General features: G+C 37.9%; 1 protein-coding gene and 1 long non-coding RNA gene across 2 annotated transcripts in view; both read left to right on the top strand.

Annotated features, from left to right (window-relative positions):
• Positions 1 to 12,782, top strand: part of ST6GALNAC3 (ST6 N-acetylgalactosaminide alpha-2,6-sialyltransferase 3) — a 570,108-nt gene that overhangs the window by 471,022 nt on the left and 86,304 nt on the right. The window lies entirely within an intron of this gene.
• On the top strand, positions 3,331 to 10,424 carry LOC116564090. Its single transcript, XR_004274716.1, has 2 exons — positions 3,331 to 3,424; positions 4,109 to 10,424. It is a non-coding gene; the product is annotated as an uncharacterized LOC116564090 (long non-coding RNA).

Below are 12,782 nucleotides of genomic sequence, written 5' to 3'. Positions count from 1 at the left end.
ATTCAATAAATCCTTGTTCATTCAGTAAATTGAACAGCATGACTCCATGAACGCAGGTATTTTCTCTGTTCATAAATCTCCAGTGTCTAAATTGTACATGGCATGTCACAGGTGATCAGGAAATAGCTTTGAAGAAAATAATTGTCTTACCTTTCACATAAGAAGTGATTATGAAGTAATAGATTATGCAGGGGTCAGGATACCTATGTTCTAGTTTCTAGTTTGCTGCCAACTAGATGGTGTGACACTGAGAACATCAGGTAGCTTTTCTGGATCTTGGTTTGACTGAATGATTTTGCATATCCTTTTTCACTTTAACTTGCTAAGATTGACTTTATTAACAAATTTTCAACATGAAATAAGACAACCTTCAATATAAAATTATCTCTAGGGATGGAATAATCATACTCAAGGCAGCAGGGCATGTGAGAGGTAGCGTTAGGTAGAGAGATAAGAAAACATCCTATGGTTCCAATCTTTGGCTTTCAGAATGGTTGGTAGAACCAAATGAATTACTACCTGTAAAGGGCTTAGAAAAGTGCCTGGCACACGGTAAGTCCTAAATAGTGCCTACTATTATTTTTATAAATTTAAGAAATTCTGCTAGCCTTTGTAATAATCTTTTACCTGGCATTTGGAGATTATCACCGTGCTGAGGAGGAGGTAGCCTAGAAGCTTCCTTTTCTAGGTAAAGGGGGAAGCAGTGTGGATTCTTTAGTGTGTTCTGATAGCCATTGTCACTATGCACTTCTTTGAGTCTTTAAATCTTCTGCTGCATTTTAAAGCATTTTCATAGTAAGTAGTTTGGCCTAATAAAACATTTTTATAGCCAAAAAAAATACCAGGAACTCTAGTATCACAACTGAAATTAATAGGTTTTTTTGATAGGACAGCAATCACCAGACACAGTCTGATTTCTTTAAGCATAAACGTTTCTTTTTTCCCTGGTAACAGACAAGTTCTAATTCTCATGGTTTTTATAAAGTGAGATAAAGCAATATTGTCCTTCAACATCAGGTAGCAGCCAAGAATGATATTGGGGCCAGAATCCTGAGCTCTATATTTTCTATATATTTTTTAAAAAATGGCTGTTTCTTCTATAGAGCATTCACTTAAAACTGGAAACAGAATAGAGCTGTGAATTTATTAATATCATATCAGGATGCTATTTTTCCCTATGGTCAGGAAGTAGTAACTAAATAACCTAATTTGATTTCTGTTATCCTCAGGGAAGTGAATCCAAATATTGGCAAACCATTATTAAAATTCTGAACAGCATTTAAAGCATGAGCTTGTTTGTTGCTATAAGGCTATTTTTTTTTCTCTAGGTCAAGAGGTAAAGCTATTTGTCTTAAAGAAAAAAACATTAAATGGTATTGGTAATGGGCTGCAGGTTTTATAACTTAACTATATTTGCTTCATGAGCAAAAATAGCATTTGATGACTATTTTATTCTACTATTCTTGGACAAAAGAAGTCTTAATCAAACATCATTTCAGTTTAATACTTTTACATGCAAAATTCAGTTTGGGAATTTATCTGCTATCTAAATGTTAAGATAAAATAAGATAAAAATACAAAATGAGGACTAGAGACTCCATATAGACTAGAAATTTTGGACAAAGGAAGGGGTACAACTTCTACCCAAAGGATTGGAGAAACAGGTAGATAAAATGTTCAGTTATCAATAACAACCTAGGAAAATGACCATGATTCAGTTGTTTTAGAGCTGAGAAACACTGGAGTAACTTATAAGACTTACAGGATGTCTTAGTCTATTCTCACACTGCTATGAAAAAATACCAAGAAAAAGGTTTAATTGGCTCACATTTCAGCATGCCTGGGCAGGGCTGAGGAAATTTACAATCATGGTGGAAGGGGAAGCAAACATGTCCTTCTTCACGTGGCGGCAGGAAGGAGAAGTGCCAAGCAAAAGCTCAATATAAAACCATTATATCTCATGAGAACTCACTCAACATCATGAGAACAGCGTGGCAGAAAACTCTCCCATGATTCTATCATCTCCACCTTGTCCCTCGCCCAACATGTGATGACCACAATTTGTATTACAATTCAAGATGAGATTTGGATGGGGTCACAGAACCAGACCATATCACATGGTGAAATGAAAATGTGTTAGAAAGCAAAGAAAAAAAAAAAACAAGGGTTGCAATCTTAGTCTCTGACAAAACAGACCCTAAACCAACAAAGATCAAAAAAGACAAAGGGGATTATATAATGATAAAGGGAACAATTCACCAAGAAGAGCTAAATATTCTAAACATATATATGTACCCAATACAGGAGCATCCACATTCATGAAACAAGTTTTCAGACACCTACAAAGAGACTTAGACTCCCACACAATAATAGTGTGAGACTTTAACACCCCACTGTCAATATTAGACAGGTCAATGAGACAGAAAATTAACAAGGATATTCAGGACTCGAACTCAGCTCTGGATAAAGTGGATCCAATAGACATCTACATAACTCTCCAGGCAACTTTCACAATGGGAGAAAACTCTTGCAATCTACCCATCTGACAAAGGTCAAATATCCAGAATTTACAAGGAATTAAACAAATATACAAGAAAAAGAAAAACCCATGAAAACGTGAGCAAAGGATATGAACAGACACTTCTCAAAAGAAGACATTTATGTAGCCAACATACATGAATAAAACCTCCACATCACTGATCATCAGAGAAACACAAATCAAAACCACAATGAGATATCATCTTATGCCAGTTAGAATGGTGATTATTAAAAAGTCAAGAAACAACAGATTCTTGCAAGGCTATAGAGAAATAGGAATGCTTTTACACTGTTGGTGGAAATGTAAATAAGTTTAACCATTGTGGAACACATTATGGTGATTCCTCAAAGATCTAAAACCAGAAATACCATTTGGCCCAACAATCCCATTACTGGGTATATACCCAAAGGAATATAAATCATTCTACTATAAAGATGCATGCACACATATGTTTATTGCAGCACTATTTACAATAGCAAAGACATAGAACCAACCCAAATGCCCATGAATGATAGGCTGGATAGAGAAAATGTGGTACATATACATCATGCAATACTCTGCACCCATAAAGAGGAATGAGATCATGTCCTTTGCAAGGACATGGAAAAAGCTGGAAGCCTTCATCCCCAGCAAACTAACACAGGAACATAAAACCAAACACCACATGTTCTCACTCATAAGTGGAAGTTGAACAGTAAGAATATATGGACATAGAGAGGGGAACAACACACACCAGGGCCTGTTGGGGAGTGGAGGGTGAGGGGAGGAAACTTAGAGAAACCCCCAAGGTGATTGGGGGCATAGAAAGGGATCACTAAGTAAGCTTTTAGAGTTAGAAAGTTCAAAGGAGGTTAGGGAAAATAGAGGAAGGGAATTTCAGAGGAGGTGGCAATGGGTGCAGCAAATTACCACAGTACACATTTACCTATGTAACAAGCTCGCATCTTCTGCACATGTATCCCTTTTTAAAAAAAAAAAAAAGAAATAAAAACAAAAATTTTTTTTAACTGGAAATTTGTTTTTACACATGAATTTAATTTTGGGGGGTACCATAGTTCTCTATTAAGATAAAAATGGGCTATATTCTAATGTTATTCTGTTTTGTGTTACTATATTATCACAACAGTTCTCAGCTGAAGCTGCCATTTTTTTCTTATATGGTACAAATTGAAATACAATAGGCATTTTGAACACCCATATAATGTTGCCATGAATTAAAGGAGATGATATTTAGAAAGGCAATTTGAAAAATCTCAAGTGCTGTACACATTTGTTTCTGCTATTATTTTATTCAATAAAAATCAGAAAAGTGCCTATTGTGTACCAGAAACTGCTTTAGGCACTTGAAGATTTATGGAAAAATAATAATACTGACCTTTGCCCTTAAGGATTTCATAATTATGCTGGGGAAACCAATATCTAAACAGAATGTCAATGTAACGTGGTAAGTGTGATGATAGAGACATGCCAAGGTGCTTGAGGGCATAGAAAGGGATCACTAAGTAAGTTTTTAGAGTTAGAAAGTTCAAAGGAGGTTAGGGAAAATAGAGGAAGAGAATTTCAGAGGAGGAGGTGGCAAGAATGTAGCCTTCAGGTGAAAAATAGTGTAGTATATTCTGAGCAGTAAAGAGATCAGCATTCCTAGAGCTTAAAATATTGAGCAGAGAATAGCAGAAGATGAGTCTCTACAAGTCAGATTACAGAAGGTCTGTTTGTTATGTTAAAGGTTCAGATTTATCTTCTTGGTGATGGAAATTCAATAAAGTAAGGAAACAATGGGGTCCCTCCAGGGGAGTATGAAAGGTGGATCCACGGGTCAGAGAGAACAGTGAAGAGGGCATTGCTGAAGTCTAGGAGAAACAGCCTTCGGTTATTTATGTTTCCATACTGTTTCTTACAGACTCAGCCCAGGTATCTGATCTTTCCAACATCTATGCATAAGCTTTTCTCAAGCAGTGCTGGTGATCTCCATACTCCATCTTCTTCCTGAAATATTTACTGATTATCTGCATTCAAGTATGTTATAAACTATTTTAATTTGACATATAAATATCAGTCATGTAGCTAACTGCACCCACCTTCCCAGGAGCATCTGCTTTTTGTGACAGAGACTCTGACTTTCAAGGGCCTTGCCTTATTACACTATGCCCCACTATTCAACCTGTCTTCCTACCAATGCACTACTATGCGCCCTGTGCTGCAGTTATGCATGTCTTCACTGTTCTAAAAAGTAAAGCACATGGTGTGCATATCACATGGCTGGAGTAATCATTAGGGCAGTGAAGATTTTCTGAGGTGTCCCCATCATATCACACCTGTTGGGGAATGCCACAGGCAGCTCTGTGAGGGTGTGCTGCTGCTTCTGAGATGGTATATTCCCACACACATTGCCTCATTCGTAACAAGTTTTCAGCTACAGATTAGGAATACTATTCATCCCTTCTGTCTTAGCAGAATGTTAGGAACATTTGAATCAGTGCTACTTTTTTTTTTTTTTTAAATCAGGTTTTACTGCTGTTTGCTGTTTACTGTCACAATCACAGAAGTAAAGGCTAACCCATTTTCATCTTTAAGAAAATTGTGTTTTACAATATGTCAAACAATCTCCAAATGAATAGAAGAAAAAAATGCCCACAGGATTTTCTTGGACTCACTGTCATATCTGGATACTTTATTTTCAGATGTTCTGGCTTTTCCCAGGCTGATAGGATGGCTGGGCTAACAATACAAACACCTTAAGAGCTCTCTTCTCTACTCAGTCTGGACCTAGAATGTGCAGCTTTAGGATTAAGGGTACTAATTTTAGAGTCAGACTGATTTGATTCCTGATTATCACTTACAAACTGTGAGATGTCTTTAGGGTGGTTGTAGGGATTAAATGTGATCATCTGCATTGCTAGTATATAGTAAGGGCTCAACAAATGAAGGCTGCTATGGAATTATGACTATTAATAATTCATGATTTAATTTAAGACATTGCCAGGCAAAGGCTGGGACTGCTTTTTCATCAGGCCTCAGCTATATGGCTACAATATAGAGCGGTTCCTTTTCAGATATGCACACACACTTGCTTCTCATCACTGATGATGCTTGCTCTCTCTAGTCAATTAATATGATCCACCTCTTAGGGTAATCATTTCCCTAAGGACCAAATGTGCTTGCATTCAGTGGCACCCATTGTAATGCAATTAATTTTTTCCAATAATTTACATCTAATAGATAGGTACATTATAAATGAGGGCCATAATAATAAGCTACCTCCTGTTTGCTCATTTTGAAGAGATTCATTAGGGACAGTGGTCCTCAATGTTAATGAAGTGACAAAATCTAATTAGAAGATTGTAGCTACACATGCTAGTGGTAGAATAAGAAGAATTGCCACCTAACAGGTAATGTCACTATCTGTGCCTTGTTTTTGCCCTCCATGGGGGTTGTTTTCACTTTGGTCCAGATCTCACTGTTTTCTTGGGCCTGTTTCAGGTCTCCACCATCTTCTGAATGCTGGCAAATGCCTAAGCTGTAAACAGCTTGCTTTTCTGCAGAACAGCTCATGCCTGAAAAGGTTGATAATGATTTCAAAATTTCTTATAATTGAGTTTTTAATTACAACACAGATAGCAAATATCCCTATCACATGTAATTTTGACAAAGATAACAAGCAATTTCATATTCTTTGGAGAACGTTTGACAAGTGTGGGAGCCCACAGTTAAGTACCGACTGCCTTGTTTTTAGACAGGAATATCTGACAACCACTCACTCAGGGAAGGTTAGGAACTGGAACATCTGGATCTCAATAAATTGTTCAATATAACAGTCCAAGTGCTATAATGCAAGCTGCTACTGGGAATGTAAATCTGACTGGCTGGCTTAGGATCTTATCTTTCTAATTAATAGACCACATCTATGAATTGGGATACTGTAGAGACAGTTGGTGTATGGGCACAGTTTCATCTTAAATAATTTTTTTTATCTTCAGATCTTATCACATCAGAAAAAAAATGCAAATAAATTATTCCAAAATGCAAAGCTTACACTTGAAATGGGTACCATGTTTCTTTGCTACTTTTCTTTTATTGGCATTTACTTAAGAGTTCTAGAGCCATGTCCAGATTTTCAGAACTCCAGAACTAAAACTAGACAAAGAAATTTCTCCATCTTGGAGAGTAGAGAACCCACCCACATTAGCTGGACTACTAGCACCTCCCACAGACTCTCAAAGGTCATTTTCATAACCCCCATGCCTCCTAGTAACATCCAAAGGCTCAAGCTGATATATCTTTTCAACCACAAACCAGTAATTATCAGACTTTTGCATTTCAAAAACCTGGAAAACAAAAATTCTTCTTAATTCAAGTCCTAAAGAGTGGTCAACTTCTTATTTTACTAAGTAAAAATCATTAATTTTTTTCCTTTTCACTCATTTGTTAATTCAGTGAATATTTACTGAGCACATACTATGTGCAGCTACTAAGGTATGTTCTGGGAATGCAATGAAAATCGAAGCTAGATATAGCCCATGACCTCAAGCATTGTATAGTCTAGTGGGGGAGATAGTCACCATTAATTACCTTAATATATATCAAATTTACATTGAACTACGTACTCTGCAGGAAATAGACATGGTTCTCTGCAAGCGTGCCGTATTATACATTAATATTATATGGAATGAGAGTATCAGGGAAATATTTCCCTTAAAAATTAGTGCTTCCACTGAACAAATCTCAGATTATACAGGCCAATTATACATGGTTAGGATTTGGAGCTTTCTGTTAAGAGTAACTAAAGGTAACTAAAGAATTTTGAGCAGGATTGATGTTTTTAAAGAATTCCTCTGGATACTATTAGGGAAAGGATTGGAAGAACAGCAAAAGTGGAAGGAGAGAGATCAGTTAGAATGGCATTTCAGTGGCCTAGATATGACCCGTGTGATGGCCATGGTGCAAGTAACTAGTTGGATTTAAAACATATCTTGAAATTAGGATTTTTGAGACTCTGACAGATGAAGAGAAAGGAAAGAAAGAGAGAAGTATCAAGGATGATTCTCATATTTCCGGCAAGAGCAACTTGCCATTTGATACACCATTTACTGATCTCTAAAGACCAAGAAAGGAGCAGGTTAGGGTAGGAAGGAAGAATCAAAGGTTCCTTTTGGGGCTTGTTAAATTTAAGATGCCTATGATATATCCAAGACAGGAGAATATAGATGTCAGAAGCTTAGAGGAGGGTTTTGATGCTAGATATACATTTAGGAGTCATCAGCATATCGATGGTATTTAAAGCTGTGGGAGTCAATAAGATTTCACAGGAATAAGCATGATGGAAATTATAACATTTTGAGGCCTGAGACAGAAGGCAAAATCTTCAGAGCATCTTTCTATGAAAGGAATTACATTTTAACACCCACAAGGTAGAAAGAACATATTATCAGTCCTTTAAATTAAGGACATTTGGCTGCGTGAAATCTTCTCTCCATTGTCTTTATCATTCTCATTTTGCTGCAGACCAGTGAGAACTTTGTTGTGAAACAGCAGTGGCAAACCACTACCATGGAGTTTCTGCAACTGCCTTAGGCAGCAATGACCTCATTTTGGTAGCAGAAAGTCTTGTCCAAACCCAGACTCACCTGACCTCTTAGAGTTTCCAAGCTTAAAACACATCTGGAGTTTCTGAATCAATTTAGGAAGGACTGAAAGTCACAAAGTAGCACAGATCCTACAATATGACATCCGTTCCCTCCTATCCTACACTGCAAAATCTGTTTCTATGCATTTTGTAGCATTCCTAAGTCTGGGGACTTCACTGCAAACTGTACATCGTCAGTCATATGTAGGGTTTAAAAAAAACTTGCACAGATATCACCTCTTCCTGCCGATCACAGTACTGGTATTTATTGCCGTATTTTTTCCTACTGAACCTAATGTAAGTTTCTACATCCTCCTGTTACAGTGTCCAAGACAGTCTTGATCAATCAGATTGAATATGGGAGATAATAGTAATAATAATAAAAATAATTTTATTAGACTTATAGCTGCTATAATTAATAACATTTTTAGTACTTTGTCTCATGCGCTACACTAAGTGTTGTCTATGCCTCACCTTATGTAAACATTAACTGCAACTTAGAAGATTGCTAAGAGGTGAAGAAACATTTTACAGATGAAGAAACAGGCTGAACAACAAGCATCCCAGGTGTACGTTTCATTATTGTTTATACATTGTGTTGCAATTATATGCTATTATCTGCTTCGATGAAAACTCTCCAACGACTGAGACTCTGAACTTTCCAATTTGGAATCTTAACATCTAACAGTGCTTGGCATCTTTAAGGTGTGTATTCAATGTTGAATTATGGAAGACCTTATGTACTTTATAGTGATAGAAGCTTTCAAAGGGCAGTGGTTCTGTCCTGTGTGATTTGGACCCTCTTACAGCACCTAACGTAATACTCAATAAGTATTTGGAAGGTTGAGTATGTGGATTTAAAATTGGCTGGAAAAACTCGAGTAAGCTCAGAAGTTTCTGAGTGATGGTGCCAGTAGAGGCATCACTACTGAAGGAGGATTGAGATGAACCTCCTGATATGCTCTTGCCGCAACGGTGGCTCTGACTCTTATTTAAGCATTCTTATTCATGACCTGGAGAGAAAAAAAAAGGAAGAAGCTGCTCATTTTTAGAATTCACTAATGATTCTAATTTGGAAAGTATCTTGAGCAGCTCAGGCAACAGAAATAAAATGCAAATGACCTTTGAGACTCGAGGTATGTAAGCTGGGAATAATAACTTTGTGAGCATTTGAAAAAGGCAAGGCAGTGAATACACCTGGGGAAAGAGAATCCAAACACAGAGCTGTTCTGGGAAGCAGACGCCAGATCGCAGTGATGCCAAAGTAGACCCAGGAGGCACAGTGGTTTGCAAATTAAATTCAGGCCAGCCATGCAGTCTGGCAAGATGAAAGAGAAGTCCAGGTTGAGGCTGCCTTGCAGAAGGGCACGGAATAACAGTTCCTCTGTGGACAGTTGTAGCTGAGCAGCACCTGGCACCACACGTTGTGTTCCCACCACTTCATTACTAGGGAAGCTCAGGCAATTTGGAAGTGCAGAGAATAGCAATAAGAGTGAATGAATTCAGGAGCCCGCGGAAAGGATGCGGATGAAAGATTAAAAGGATTAGATAGCTATAGTTTAGCTACAGAAAGCTAAGGGAAGAGAAAGGAGAGGCCTGGAAACTAATAATAAATATTCAAGTCTGTTCTAAAATAGCCAAGTGGAAATTTGCAGAGTAACCATCAAATTAAGATTTGCAGTTGAAAATGGACATTTTCTTCCAAGTCATAGGCTTCTTGCCTGAACCAGCACTCTGCCTACCCAGGTGCTCAGTAAATACTATCTTATAGAATAACTTTTGTTTGCCAAGAGTATAGGATCTGGGAATTAGACCAACTGTGAAAGCACATGAAAAAATCAGCCAACTGGCTCCTTAGCGCCCCGTGAGGACAGGAGTAAAGGAACCAGATTTTTGTTGTGTTGTTCAAGTCATACTCTTTTCAACAATGAAGTTACCTCTTCCCATTCAGACAAAGAACAAAATAGAAACCTTTTTAGCACAGGGAATGCCTAAGACACGGTTGACTAGGCTGGTTAAATCTCAGCGTTGCAATTTTCTTTATGCCAAAGGGAACAAGCAAAATACTGATGCCCACCCCCTCAGACACACCTTCCTAGGCAATGGAGGGGGTGTAGAAAAGGCTGTACTTCTGGACTAACAGACTTGATGGACTTCACCTTAAAGGATCAACTGCTTGATAGGCCAAAGCAGGTGGCTCACGAGTCAGGAGTTTGAGGCCAGCCTGACCAACATAGTGAAACCCCGTCTCTACTAAAAATACAAAAAATTAGCTGGGCTTGGTGGCGGGAGCCTGTAATCCCAAATCACAGCTCTTTGGGAGGGTGAGGCAGGAGAATTGCTTGAACCCCAGAGGCAGAGGTTGCAGTGAGCCAGGATCGGGCCACTACACTCCAGCCTGGATGACAGATAGAGACTTCACCTTAGGGTGGGGGAAAAAAAAGATAAATTGCAAATATCCAGGTACCTAAGTTAGAGGTAATTTCTTGTTTTATAGAAAGAAGTCTCTGTAAACAGCCAACTCTCCTTGATTTGTGTCATCCTTTGTTTACAGATCATTAACTACACCTTTCTTAACCTAGCACCTGGGTAAGAAAATAAAGTATTCAGCTTCCCAGCCAATTGCAAAGCCATGGCACCGCCATTATTAAGCTCCAGGCTCAGAGGGCTTCCTCAAACAAGCCAAGCCTTTGAGACATACTGATCCTCCCTCCTGGTCTTGTTTGTCCTCCCACTTCTCTGCCCATTCTTGCTTTCTTCCTAGCTGGCTCCCTCTCATTCTTTTCCTCTCAACGTAAATGTCCCCTCTTCTAAAAGGCCACTCTGTGTGTATGTGTGTGTGTGTGTGTGTGTATGTGTGTGTATCTGCTTGAGATGATTTTGGCTGCAAATAAGAGAAAATTGTATCGATAGTGGCTCAAGCCAGTAGATATTAATTCACTTGCTTGAAATCCATAAATACATAGTCCAGCTCTAGTACCACGGCTCAGCAATGTGGTCAGGGACTAAGCAGCCTTCTATCTCTCCGCTTCACCTCATAGCATTGGCTTCCATCTTCATTATTTCAAGATATCTGCTCCACTCCAGCATCACATCCATGCCCCAGGTAGGATGACATAGCAGGAGTTAAAGGAGCATAAAGTCTTTCTTACAGTGAGGCTTTGTTTCTTTATTCAGGAAGGAGAGTCCTCCCCAGAGATTCCTAACTATCTCTGATTGATTAAAACTGTGTCACATGCAAGGTAATCTGAAATATCACAATTAGCTTCCCAACCTCCATAGTAGAGGAAGGCAAGGGAGAGGGGTAGGTGGATAACTTTTAGGTAGCCAAACTTCAGTGTCTGCCATGGTGTCTGCCTCTCCCTCCCCTATCCCCATTTACCCTCTGTCATGGTTCCATAGTTTTTCTTTTCATGGCAATTACCATGATTTGTAGTTGTACATTTTAATCCTACTGGGATAGATACCTTCCATAGCTGGTTCTGTCACCACTGTATCCTCAGCCCTTAGTGTCCTGTGCCTGATGAATAGCAGATACTTAATAAACCTGGCTTGATTTGTGGGTTAGTTGGCTGCTAGATGAAAAAAGAAGAGAAATTATTTCTGGAGTTATCACACAATCACAACATCCTGGAAAAACAGGATTCTGGTTATCAAAATTTGATTTATACACACATCTTCTGTATTTATTATATAATGTTTCAAATATAAAGAGATACATATATATGAAATAAGGAACATTCAAATACTCACCGTTCAGCTCTATCAGATTTACAGATCTTGCCATAGACCCTTGAGGTCTGTTGATATTGTTACATTTTAAGAAACAAAACATCTGAAATACAATTGAAGCCCTTGTGTCCCTTCCCTGGTTCTGTGTTCCTGCCTTTCTGTCTCCGGAAATAACCATTACCCTGAATTTGAGCCTACCTGTCTACTATGCATTTTTATACTATGGCTACATATGTGCATATTCATAGCAATTACAGGACATTATTTTGCATGTTTTCAAGCTGTTATGTAAATATTGTATAAAAATTATATAGATTATAAAAATACTGAAAATATATTACCTTTTCAGTCTATTTTGTTATTGATATTTAACTACATTTTTGCATGTAGCTATGTAATGTTTTGTTGTATAAATATAACACAATTTAGTTTTTCATTTTTCTATTGCTAAACATTTTGATTGTTTACAGTATCCCCCTATTACAAGTAATGCGACATACAATTAACATTCTTTTACTTTTTTTTTTTGTCACACATGTGAGGGTTTCTTAGTCTGAGATATATACCTAGAAGTAAATCTACAGGGTGGAGGAGGTAGGATTGCTTTGATTTTCTTTGATTTGGCTGAAGTGTTCTACAAAACAGTTGTGCCAATTGATACCTCCACAAGCAGTGGATGAAGGAGGCTGTTTCGGGTTTCAGCAGTTGGTATCATCAGACAGATCTATATCAATCTTTTGGTGTGAAATGGCATCACATCATTTTATTTTGTGTTTCTCTGACAACGAGGAAGGTCGAAGATCTTTTAATACATATCTTGGCCAATCAAGTTTCCTTTATAAAAAGCACCTATTTGTGTCTATTTCCTTTTTTGAGGGGATCTTTTTT

The sequence above is a fragment of the Sapajus apella genome, unplaced genomic scaffold (assembly GCF_009761245.1).
Source record: "Sapajus apella isolate SASKATOON/1434 unplaced genomic scaffold, GSC_monkey_1.0 scaffold36, whole genome shotgun sequence".
Lineage (NCBI taxonomy): Eukaryota > Metazoa > Chordata > Mammalia > Primates > Cebidae > Sapajus > Sapajus apella.
The sequence above is the reverse complement of the archived record's forward strand: the minus strand, read 5'-3'. Positions and strand labels throughout refer to the sequence as shown.